We start from the raw sequence: 12144 nt of genomic DNA, 5'->3' as shown, positions 1-12144 counted from the left end.
TCCCTGCACCTCCCCAGCTCGCGTGGCTGTGATCACACCCCTGCCTGCTTCTGATTCTCATCTCCAGATACTCCACTTCCTGCATTTTACAGGACTAATGGAAGTCCCCACATATTTTCTACTCTCCTGGCCTTCACGCATGCTGATCCCTCCGCCTGAAATACACTTATCACCATCACCCACTTACCCTGGTCCCCTGTTGCTTTATTATTATTAGTTACCTAATTTTGGCTGGAAATGCCCTGAGAGCAGAGGCTGCGTCCCAGGATCCATGCTGTGCTCCCATCACCACACACACTGCCTAGCACTGAATGAACGAACAATTGAATGAACATGTTCAAAGAACAGCTAAATCAGAGAATCCAAGTAGGAAAGGAGTGGGAAGTAAAACTGGAAGGATAAATAGAAGCAGATTGCACAGGCAGGGCTCAGACTGCCAGATTAGAAGCTTGAACCCTCTAAGGCAAAGGGGTTCAAGCAGGATATTGACATTAACCAGAAGATTAACCAGGTGAATGGAAGTTGGAAGTAAAAGAGTGGAACTAGACAAACCAGGTAGAAGGCTGTTAGAGTAAGTCCTAAGTCAGGCTGTGGGGAAAAAAGAAAAGAAAAGAAAAGAAAAGAAAAGAAAAGAAAAAAGCAAAATAAGTGTGAGAGAAAATGAGACACCATGAGGTGTTTTGCAGACATCACAAATTTAACATCTGTAAAACTCTAAACTCACCTTATACCTGCCAAGGCTGCTCCGAGTTCTGGAACCAGTACTACCCCTTGGCTAAGGATGGTCTATTTTCCAGTCTTCTTCCTTCTTCTCATTTACCTGTTCTTTAATTTTTCATTGATAGACTTCCAAATGTTACATTATGTAAATAATGAAAGTTTATTATTAAAAAGTTGGAATGCAGGAAGAGAAACTGCCTCCGTTTCTCCCTCCCAGATAGGACAAGCATGAAATCTTGAAATTTGCTCAGATGGCCCTTGCGCAGGGCCTTCCCTGTCCCCCAGAGGGCGCCAAGTCCCTGTGCTTGGCTCTGAGTGTCCTTTTGGCTCCCCCTTGAGAGCCCTTTTTGCCAGCGCCGCAGACGCATGGGATTGGGTGCCAGGCTCCAATTTGCTTGGTCGCCCGTGAGAACATCAGCTCCGCAAAGGAGGGTCTGAAATGATTTGCCTCATTCTTGTGTCCTCAAACCCAATGCAGCAAAGTTGGTTAAAGGTGCTCCATATTCTTGCTGAAAGAATAATTAGACAATAAACCTCAGGTACATAAACTACAATTCTTTTTATATAGTGTGGGATAAAAAAAGATAGAGCAGCCTTTGTAATATTTTTACTTGTAAGACTTGTAAGTCATTGACAGAAACAAGTGATCTTGAGCATTTGTAAAATTCAGTGTTTAAAGTGAAGCAGCTTTACTTGGAAGATAAATACACAGTTGGGCAAGAGAAGGTTTACAGAGTTGTTTGTATGGAAACTCATACAATAATTAATGAACAATAATACAAGAATAAACTCTGTTTCACATACAACTATATACCTACTTTTGCCCCACCTGTATATATGTCACAACTAATACTATTTAAAATACAAAAAAGTGTTTGCTTTGTAGATTTTTATATCATTCTAAAGAAAGATGTATTTAGAAAACACAACCAGTTTTAATTTCTATAGGAAAACACAAGATAGGTCTAATTACCATTAATTAATGTTTTCTTCCATCATAAGACATTGGAATACAAAGGGCTTCAATTGCCTCTGATTTGTGTTTATGATTTAGTGATAATGACAGAAAAACATGTGCTGCTTTGAAAGCAAGATTCCTAACTATTCTGAGTCCTTTTCTACTCCTCTAAGATACCCAAGGTTATAACCACACACCAATGAATTACACCACAGATTTGAATTACTCTTCATAATATTCTGAATCAATTCCTTCCTTTGTAATTTAAATATGATAGAAATTAGGAAGCTATATAAAATACGAGATACACTGGTTTATGCTACAGATAAGTCTTTTGTACCAATTGAAGTTTTTTTTTAACTTTATTTATTTGATGTCTATTGGCTTGTTTTTAAAATACTTTGATAATAAATAGAGTTTGGAACTTTTCACAAGTGTAAATAAATATAAATGTCTTTGAAAGTGCAGAAGCTTCTAATACCTGCTTTATTTCTTAGTCATCTAAGAGGTCTTCACACCTTCATTCATATCCGTACCTAGGTATTTGCTTAGAGTCTTGGTTGTGTGTCAAGTTTTCGTGGATAGCACCTGAGCTAACCTACCATGTGGCGTTAAGGCAACAGTCACAAAAGAGCTGTTTCCAGAAGATATTCAGAGTCCAAATGTGGCAGATTGCATTTCCCAAAGATGTCCACAACCATAGCTTCCATCGCATGCTCTCTTTAGCTAAATGACTCCGTCTCTCAGCCCCATCCTCAGGAACCTGGGCTATCCTTACTGATGTGCTCCTAATATGATGCAGCAACACAGGTTTCACTGGGCACTAAGGCCAGGTTCTTCGATGGGATTCGGATCTACTTACCTAGAGACATTTCCCTTCGTGTCAGGCTTCATTCTGTGGGAGCCCACACCAGGACCGGAGATGCCCTGTCCACAGCCCAGGCTGAATGCCCAGCCCATACCAGCATCCAGGAGAGTCACATGAATGATAGGAACCCAGTTAGACCTACAGATGATTGCAGCAAGCAGGAGAGACTTCTAGTGGTAAACCGTGCAGTTAAGCCTAGTTAGGAATTGGGAAAGACGGTTGTTGTCAGCTGGTACATTTCCAGGTTTTACAGTAACAGATAAGCACACAGTCTTTTTAGTGTACTCCTCATGGTTCCCCGTATCCTAAACACCCAAGTGTGGACGTCGCCTCATCTTCCACACCTCACCTCACTCACTTCCCACTTTCCGTAAATCTCCATTTCTCTTTTCTCAGGGATTCTGACCACAAGTCTCTGCTCGGACACACACCTTTTATCCTGTCTGATTGGCTCCCCTGGGTTCATGTCAGATTTCTTTTCCTCCTGATGTTCTCAGCTACCTCCCTCTCCCTAACAGCACCAGCTCTTAGCTAAGGTTGGAAATGTCTGTTTCATGGTGAAGACTGGGACACAGCATGTGTGGGGTGGGGGGTGCACATCAATCCCAGATGTTTCAATATAGGTCCAAACTGGCAGAAAGGATTCACCTTCAAAGCTTCTGAAATGATCCTATGACTGTACTTGATAATATGATCGTAAAATCCACAGAATTTCACTTGCAATGCATTTATCATTTTAAGTAAAAATTTTGGAAATTTAGGCAGCTACAAGGAAGGCCACACTGAGGGTCCAGCATGGCACACAGTCCAGGAGAGATGAACTTGACCAGAGGTTGCTGGGGCTTTGGGGGCTGAGGCTCCAGTTGTCCTCCACTTCATGTCCTCATAGGGAATGAAAGTCTATTAAATAAATACTTTCACCTGCTCTATGTATTTCCCTGAGTGGGAAAATGAGAATTTTAAACACAGAGAACAAATGGAACTATATGCTTCTTTAGCCTGCAGAATGTAAGGAGGTTTTCTTCCTTAAAATAAAATCAGTAATTGGATAGTCAGGTATAAATTAGGCCTTAGACTATCACTTCTAATGATCTCAGCTGTTTCCCACCTATAAGGCCACAGCATTATTTTTAAAGCCCAGATTTAAATCTGGGAGCTTAACCTTGATTGCTCATGTACCCGGAGACAAACATTCGTGGCAATCCACTATGTAGGTTGCATTCTTGACTGCAAATTAGCCATGTGGTTTTCATGAACAGTTGGGAACCATGCCCTGGAAACTGGTTCAGTGACTTTTGTACTGTAACTTGGTGCCTATTGACCATTTTGTGTCAAATGATGATGACCTCTAAGATCCTTTTCTAGTTTGGAAATCCTATCTAGGTATCACCACTTTTTGAAAATGTTAATGTTGTCTTTATTAATTAAAATAATTTACCTTTTTCCTTATAAATCCTGTGTTAAATTTTGCTCCATTCAAATGCTGGGTCAAAAACAGGTAATGGGCAGCTGACCTAAGATCTGCAGATTTACCACTAGAAAAGCCAGAAGGCCCCAGGCATTCTCCTGACTGATCACCAGCACATTCAGCTATGTCTCCAGAGCCCTGTTACATTTTTGAGTCTATAGAAAGTTAATGTATTAAAAAATAAAAGGAGCTCAACTTGTATTTTGAAATTAGGTTTTATTTAATGTGTTTATCCTCATTTCAGGACATGTTTACATTGCATTTAGAAAGAAGAAGAGAGAGAAAGAAAGGGAGAGAAAAAGAGAGAGAAAGGGAGAGAAACAGTGGTGTGAGAGAGAAACATCCAGCGATTGCCCTCCATTCAGGCCCAGACCCAGAATCAGGCCTGCAACCTAGATATTTGCCCTTATCTGGATCAAACTTGCAACATCTCAGTCTATGGACTACGCTCTAATCAATTGAGCTACACCAGCCAAGGCTGAAATCAAGTTTTATTTTAAAAGGTAAAACTCTACATATCCTTTTAATATATGAAAATTCAAAGTCATTAGGCAAGTTAGTCGAGTAAAGCTGTTGCCAGCAGTAATAAAAGAAGTGGTACCATTTTAACAGTGTAAAATATCACAGAATTCAAATCACAACTTGGATTGTCATTATTCAAGTGTTTTATCCCACACAACAAGGTTGGGTCAGTTTTAAGATAAAATTCCTCCTCTGGACATTTTGTCTCAATCAAGTCTCTCTTTATCACCAGCATCTCGCGGAACGGGCAGCTGGCCACAATGGCGATGCCACCGTGGTTGTCCCGGTCTCCGGCCATCTTCCAGTAGCCATCCATGCCCCAAGATGTATCCCAGCTGAAAAAAAGTGAGGGTTTTCCATTTTATACAAAGAATCAAACACATTTATATTTATTAAAAATAACACCAGATAACATCAGCTTTGTAGAATCAGCTGTTCTTGGCCTTGTTGAGTTCTAAACTTGCACATAAATCTATCCCCAGACACTTCACAAAACTGCAAAATTAGAGACAGAAAAAGAAAATTCTTGGGAGCCAGATGTGTTTCAGAATTAAGTAAAATTTCAAATTTATAAATGTAATGGTACCAAAACTATATCAATACCTGGAAAGCTTGAGATAGAATCTTAACATTATAATCAAACACTCATATATCTATGATCATCCTAAGTGGGACAAAAACTGCTGAGATTATGGAAACATGCTCAATTATTTGATGACCTGTGCTCAAATACTGATTCCAAAACAGATTCAATTTTCAATTTCCACTACAAGTATTTTGGACATTTTATACCTGTTCTTGACAAGCCAATATTTATTGTTATCGGATTCTGCTTCTTCAAAGCCATAGCCAACCACCAGAACACCATGATTCAGATGTTTATTTCTGCATTTTGGACCATAATAAATGCCTGAAAAAGTAAAAGTCAATGCTGCAGTAAGGACACATAACAGCCTACTAATCACAATGAAGGAAGACTCAAAATACAGTCAAACATCATAAATCCAGATAATATTGAAAAGCAAAATCTAATATATCAGAAATACAATCTCTTTTACAAACAACTTATCAAGAGATATAAAAGACCACTCATTGAAACACTGTCATTCTACTTTTAGGATGTTGGTCTAAGGAAAGCACAGAACACAAAATTATTTGAGCCAAGGGGTCTTTCCAGTTTAAAAGAGTAAAATTATTTGGAAAATTCAAAAGATCTAACAAGTAGAAAATGTAAAGTAAAGCTACATCCGTCAAATTATATGGCTCTAAATATATATACACATATATACGTGTGTGTGTGTGTGTGTGTGTGTGTAGTGCTTAGCATCATGGAGGTATGAGTCAAGTCATGTCAAATGGAAACATCAGACACAAATGTTACATGGACGGAAGGATCAGCTTGTTGGGAAACATCCCGTCTGGTTTCAGGGACTAGCCTCACCAACAGGCGAAAGGGCCCCAAGGCTGGAAATAATTAAGGAAGCCTTGGGAAAACAGGTCACTGAGGAGGTAAAACCTGTCCCCCTGGCAGGGGCACAGCTCTTACCCCCCTCGCATCCCTCTGCTTGATCTTGTGATGGTCGGTGATCCATGACAGGTAAGTTCTCTAGCGAGGAGAGACAACCTAATACAGACATTGGCCAGTATGGGGAGCAGACAAGGACTTGGGAGACACAGAGAAAGGGCAAAAAGGCCCGCACCCCTCGGCTTGGCTTGGACATGGCTGGAGCCCTCATTCTATCTGAAAGAAGTCTCTTTATCTCTTGTTGGCTCTGCTCCACTTGTCTAGCTCAGGCTTGGAACAGTACTAAAGGCAGGTACAGCCCTAAACTGGATTGGGTGGTTCCCGGGGACAATCAGGCCTAGAAGTAAGTTCCTCTGATCATACTTTGTTCTTCCCTCTAAAGCTATGATAACTGGCTCATACTGGGAAGGAGACTTACATTATTCATAGACCTTGACCTGAGGCAGATCTCTGTTCCTCCCATTGTTATTTATGATCTCTATTTGCTTTCTGTAAACATAGCCTTTTGACACTGATTGATGAGTTTTGCTGTATACCCCTGTGCATATGGTTCTCAATAAAAGCCTTTGGACATGGGGTTCGGGGCCTTCCTTCCCCACTAGAGGAAAGTTGCCATGTCCCCTTTCCTGGCAAACAGAGAAGTGTTTGCAATGACCCGTGTTTATTCCCCCCATCTGTGACAACCCCGGGATGGGCTCTGCGGGATTCAGACCCCAGTTCCTCCTCAGCTGGCCCCAGGTGGTAACCCTCAAATCCAGGAGCACCCTCGTCCCACACTCCCCACAACACATCGACCCCCCACCTCAGCTATGTTTAATCCCCACGCTAAAAAATTCTACATTGAATTCTATATACCAAAGACTCAATCTTGTTGTATGTCATGGATTTTTTTTCAACTTTTCTGCCTTAATTTATTCAAAAACAAATGCCTACCTTTTTCATAGAACTGAAAGCTATACTGGCTGGCATCCATCGCAACAGAGACAGGCCTCACAGCTGCCACAGCTTTCATAAGGGAACTCTCTCAGTTACGAATGTTTTCGAAGCCAGGGAAGTGTGCAGTAAAATAGGTTTGTCTCTGCAGATTCCTTTCTTTCAAAGTTAAAAGGAGAGCTCTTGATTACTACCACACACCGCCTGGAGAACAGGAGGTCCTCACAGTTTGCAACTTAATATTTTCCAAGTCAAGTTTGTTATAAAGCATCTCAGAAGATGAAATGCTGTGGGTTGCTTGGAAAAATCTAAAAATTAGCTGGTGTGCTTACTCAAGGAGAAACTCTAAATCTATCAGCTCATAAGAAATTATTCCCTCTGGAAAAATTTGTTCTGTATATAGAATGTGAAGTACATCTCCATGTAACATAGAAACAGAAAAAAAAATCACTTAACCATATTAAGGAAGAACTGTGCAAAGCTAATATATCTTAATGACAGTTCTAACAGTTTGCAGAAATAGATTTTTCTCTAGAATGTTGGATTTCAAAAGCAGAGCTGGGATGATAGCAAGGTAACAGGCACCTTTCACCTTTGCATTATATGGATAGTATTCCTCTAGGCCCAGGACTCCCTTGTTCATAACATACTTGAAGGCATAATTCATGTTGCCACCGCTGCAGCCCACACTGCCTTGAGGCTGAGAACAGTCCATCAGGTTCTGCTTACTCAGTCAAACAAGGTGGTTTAATGCACAGAATGCCAGTCCTTCAAGAGCACCAGCTGCACTAAGAGCCCAACCAGAAGCACACAGACCATGAAAATAAAATGTAAGAGCTCTCAGTCTAAAAAACAAATAGCAAGGCTATCAATAGCCCACGTATCTGAAAATTCTCTTTAAAAACAAACTGAATATTGTTTTATACTCTACCATGAAAATGCCACAAAATCATTTTTGTCTTTACCCTTGCAGAGGCCTGCTGAATGCCATCATACCTGATCCTTCACAGGAGTTTCATAGCCTTGCTCTCTTCAATCCACAGATGTGGGGAGAAGTTCTGGAAACACTTTCCCCTTCATGTGCTTCTGTTTTCAAAAGCCATTCATCATCTTCCTGAATTCTTGAGTGGTCTTCAAGGAAAAGGAAATAGAGCATTGCAAAGCACAGTTATTGTGCTACAGAGCTAGGACAGGGAGCACAAACACTGATGCCCCCAGTGCCACACTCGCCATGTCACCAAAGGCATTCATTGCCATGGTGAAGCTGTGTTTCCCTTGGCTGTGTTCCTGATTGTGCTGTTCAATCATTTTCATATTCTTCTCCCACACTGCTCTCCTCCACTCTTCGAGACAAAGAAATAAGCTATGGTCTTTATTTGTAATTAGAACAGGGATGAATGCCCTATTGAGTTAGGAAAGGGTGCTATGGAGTTATGGCCTTCATAGGAGCTGGTCTCAAGAAGCCACTCTCTGCTGAAAACTCCCCACAGCAAGGGCCATTCTCTGCGAGTGCGCTCTGAACAGTTTCAGATGTTAAAGTCGCAATATCTGAGACTAGTGAAATTCAGCTTCTACGATCATTAGCTATTTTACAAATGAGAATCCCTTTAGTAAGGTCAGCACTCCCCCATTACCAAACCCTCACTACTCACTAGTGCTTCCCCTTCGGTTCTCACAATTTCCTGTTTGGTTCTCCAAAGCATTTCAGTTTGCAGCCTCTGTCTTAGATGTCTCATCTCTTTGGCTCCTCCAATGTAATGAAAGCATTGAGTCAAAGAATTAAGAGACAAGGCTGGCTCCTGCCATAGATTTCACCCCATGGCCTGACTTGGTCTCAGAGTGTGAGCTAAAGGAGACAAAGTACTGGGAGAGGCTCACCTCCCATTATCTAGGAGATGTAAATTAAAATAAGATGTCTTTTATTTTAAACTTTTTGATTCTGTGGAAATATAAAAGACTGATGATATTTAACATTGGTGAAAGTGTGAATAAATGCATCCTCTTATTTATTTATTTTTTTTTTTTGCTTTGTAACTTTATGCCCTTTTTGATTCAGATACAGGAAATGCTCGTCTTTTCTCGAATGTACGTACTTCACATAATCAAAGGTGTTTATTGCAGTTCTCTTTGTGATAGCAAAACTTTGAAAATAACCTAAGTATCACTGATTAAGAAATGTTTAATTATGGTGATGTGTGAAACATGACAAGTTGTCCAGCATTTACAGCTGAGTTAAAAACAAATTTCAGTAAGATGTGTGTGGTATGAACCAAGTTAAAGCCAAAATAAAATGACGGACTCTATGTATTTTGAAAGTAGACATAAGTTCATACAGAGAGAAAATTTAGAAGAATATACACCAAACTGTAATACTTATCTCTGAAAGTAAGGAAGAATGTTGGAGAGACTAACATTTTACTCTGCATTCATTTTTTTATCAGCATATTTTTATTTTAACAAAAATTTAAATTTATTCATTAATTTGCTTATTTATTTGGGTATTATCCAGTTTCTGAGGCTCATCCAGATTTCACACTATGTTACAAAGCTGTAGCATTTGAAACAACATGGCACTAACAAAAACAGACCCATAGATCAGTGAACCACCATAGAAAGCCCAGAAACAAACCCACACACATGGTCAATTAATCTACAGCAAAGAAGCTGAGGACATACAATGGGGAAATAACAATCTCTTCACTAAATAGTGTTAGACAAACTGGATGGCTACATTTAAAAGCATGAAACAGGACCGTTATCTAACATCATGTACACAATACAGACAAAAAAAATGCATTGAAGACTTCAGTGGAAGACCTCAAGCCATACAAACTCTGAAGAAAATATAGGCATTAAGTTTCTTGACATAGGTCTTGGTGATTCTTTTAAAAATATCTGACACCAAAAGCCAAAACAACAACAGTAAATATAAACAAGTGGAAGTACACCAAACTAAAAGCTTCTGGACAGCAAAGAAACCATCAACAAATACATAGGAAACCCAGTCAATGGGAGAAAACATTGGCAAATCATGTATCTGATAAAAAGTTAATCTGCAAAATTTATAAAGAACTCATACAAATAAATAGCATAATAATAATAATAATCTGATTCAAAACTAGATAAAATACCTAAATAAATATTTTTACTAAAAGGTATATAAATGCTCAACAAGTACATGAGAAGATATTAAACACCACTAATCATCAGGAAAAAGCAAATCAAAACCACAATGTGACACCGTTTCATACCTGTTAGAATGCCTGTTATCAAAATAGAAGCAATAAGAAGTGTAGAAAAGATGTGGAGTAAAAGGATCTTTTGTTCACTGTTGGTGGGAATGTAATTGGTGCAGTTGAGGCAGAAGACTGAAAAGAAATGAGGAAGCCCTGAGAGGCCACACTGTTCCAGCCAACTTCCAGCATCCTGATTATTAAGAAACACCGTGCAGTACCCTACTAGTAACTGACCAGTGTTTCACGTTGCTTTGTAATTGTACTGTTATAATATTTTAACATTGTAGTTTGACACCTGGGTGAAAGTCTAGGAGTATTATGGGAAATCACATGTGTAGAAGCTTAAAGATTATTTAACTACTTGCACATGCTCAGAGCCCACCAAATGAAACAGATTCAGGAAAAAACCAACTCGCTATAAAGCCTGCACACCCTTAGGGGAAGGGGTCATTTCTGCTAGCAGTGGTGGTGGCCCACTTCTGTATCTTGGGAAGTGTAGTTTTCTTAATCTTGTTTGCTTCACTTAACTCTGTATAGAAAGTGCACTTTTCTTAATAAATTTCCCTTGCTTCACTTAACTCTGTTTGTGTAGTCCATTCAGTTCATTGTTTGTGACCATCAAGACTCTGGAACCCATCTCTGCCTGCAACAATTTGGCAAGCTAGCCAGTAGATTATCTACAGGAGTGGGAGCAATAAGAAAAATGCTCTCTGCCCCAGTGGCTAGAGGAGACTTACATTTTTCTCAGTTTGTCTATTTCATTTTGTTTCCTGATGCCCTGGATCATCCAGGCCCCTTGAAGAGATTCTTCCACATTTTTGTGAGCATGGCTGGAAACTTCAACTCACTCTGTATCAGAATGCTCCTTGCGGGAACTGTGAGGAGGGGCAATGGTATATATGCCAGGTAAATATCTTGCTCTCTCCCTCTAGAGAAACAACAGCACCCCAGCAGGCCAGGGTCTAATAGTTAAAAGCTGATTAGGCACTTGCAGCTTAAAGACATTGTCCCTTCCTTGAGGCACTCTCCTTTAAGGCTCCTTTAAATTCAGAAACAGTTGCCAGGCTAAATCCCTTTTGACCTCTCTTCACTATGTCCTCTCACACTGTCAGCCTCACTTGCAAGCCAACTACATTCCTCAGAAGACTTGTGCGTTGCAGCCTCTGTAGGCTGGGCAGGTTCACTGGGGGCTTGGGTAGATGGAAGAAGATGCGTGAAGCCTTGGGGATGCTTGACATGCCTTTATTCAGGAGAGTCACACAGTCACAAGCCTGTGTCTGAGGAAATCACACAGGCTACAAAGCCCATGTGGAGGGAGTCACACAGGCCACAGAGCCTGTGTCCAAGTAGGCACCCCAACTGCCCACCTCATCCAAAGCTCCTATCCCTTAAATACTAGCGTTACACAAAGCAGGCTACAGGCCACAAAGTGAAGTAACTATCATGAGCTGCACACGCCAGCCTACTCAGGGCTACTGGACAGTTTATTGCATCAGGGCACAAGGCCGTGAGACCCGGGCTCATGGCTGTGGGAACACTGCTTTATCAGACTTCTTCAAGGTTGTGAGGAGCTGCTCCCTCCGGTTACCCACGCATCTGGGTGAGGGAGCCAGACCACTTCCACCTACCTTACAACTTGTTTCACCCACTGAGCATTGGCCTCTCTATTTTGCTCACAAGTCCAACCCTCCTTCTGCCGCCAACCTATTTACATCTCTACCAACCCCATGTCTATCCTGCTACAGAATAATTTCTGTGTTTGTTCTCAAGCCCAGTGGCAATCTGATGCCCAAATGCTTACTCCTCGGAACCACAGGATAATTAATGTGCTGCAAAAAATCATTTTAACTTGCCAAAACAGCAAGGAGCCTGGTCTCCTCAAAGTAGAGGAAAAAATGATACTCTTAAACTTAA

General features: G+C 40.6%; 1 pseudogene; it reads right to left on the bottom strand.

The window, feature by feature from the left end:
* Positions 1-1169: 1169 nt before the first annotated feature.
* The window catches only part of LOC129082275 (procathepsin L-like), a 32457-nt pseudogene continuing 21482 nt past the window's right edge, over positions 1170-12144 (bottom strand).

The sequence above is a fragment of the Pteronotus mesoamericanus genome, unplaced genomic scaffold (genome assembly GCF_021234165.1).
Source record: "Pteronotus mesoamericanus isolate MK-2021 breed Mesoamerican mustached bat unplaced genomic scaffold, CSHL_Meso_final scaffold_125, whole genome shotgun sequence".
NCBI lineage: Eukaryota > Metazoa > Chordata > Mammalia > Chiroptera > Mormoopidae > Pteronotus > Pteronotus mesoamericanus.
Note: the sequence above shows the minus strand (reverse complement) of the source record. Positions and strands in the feature narration are given on the sequence as shown.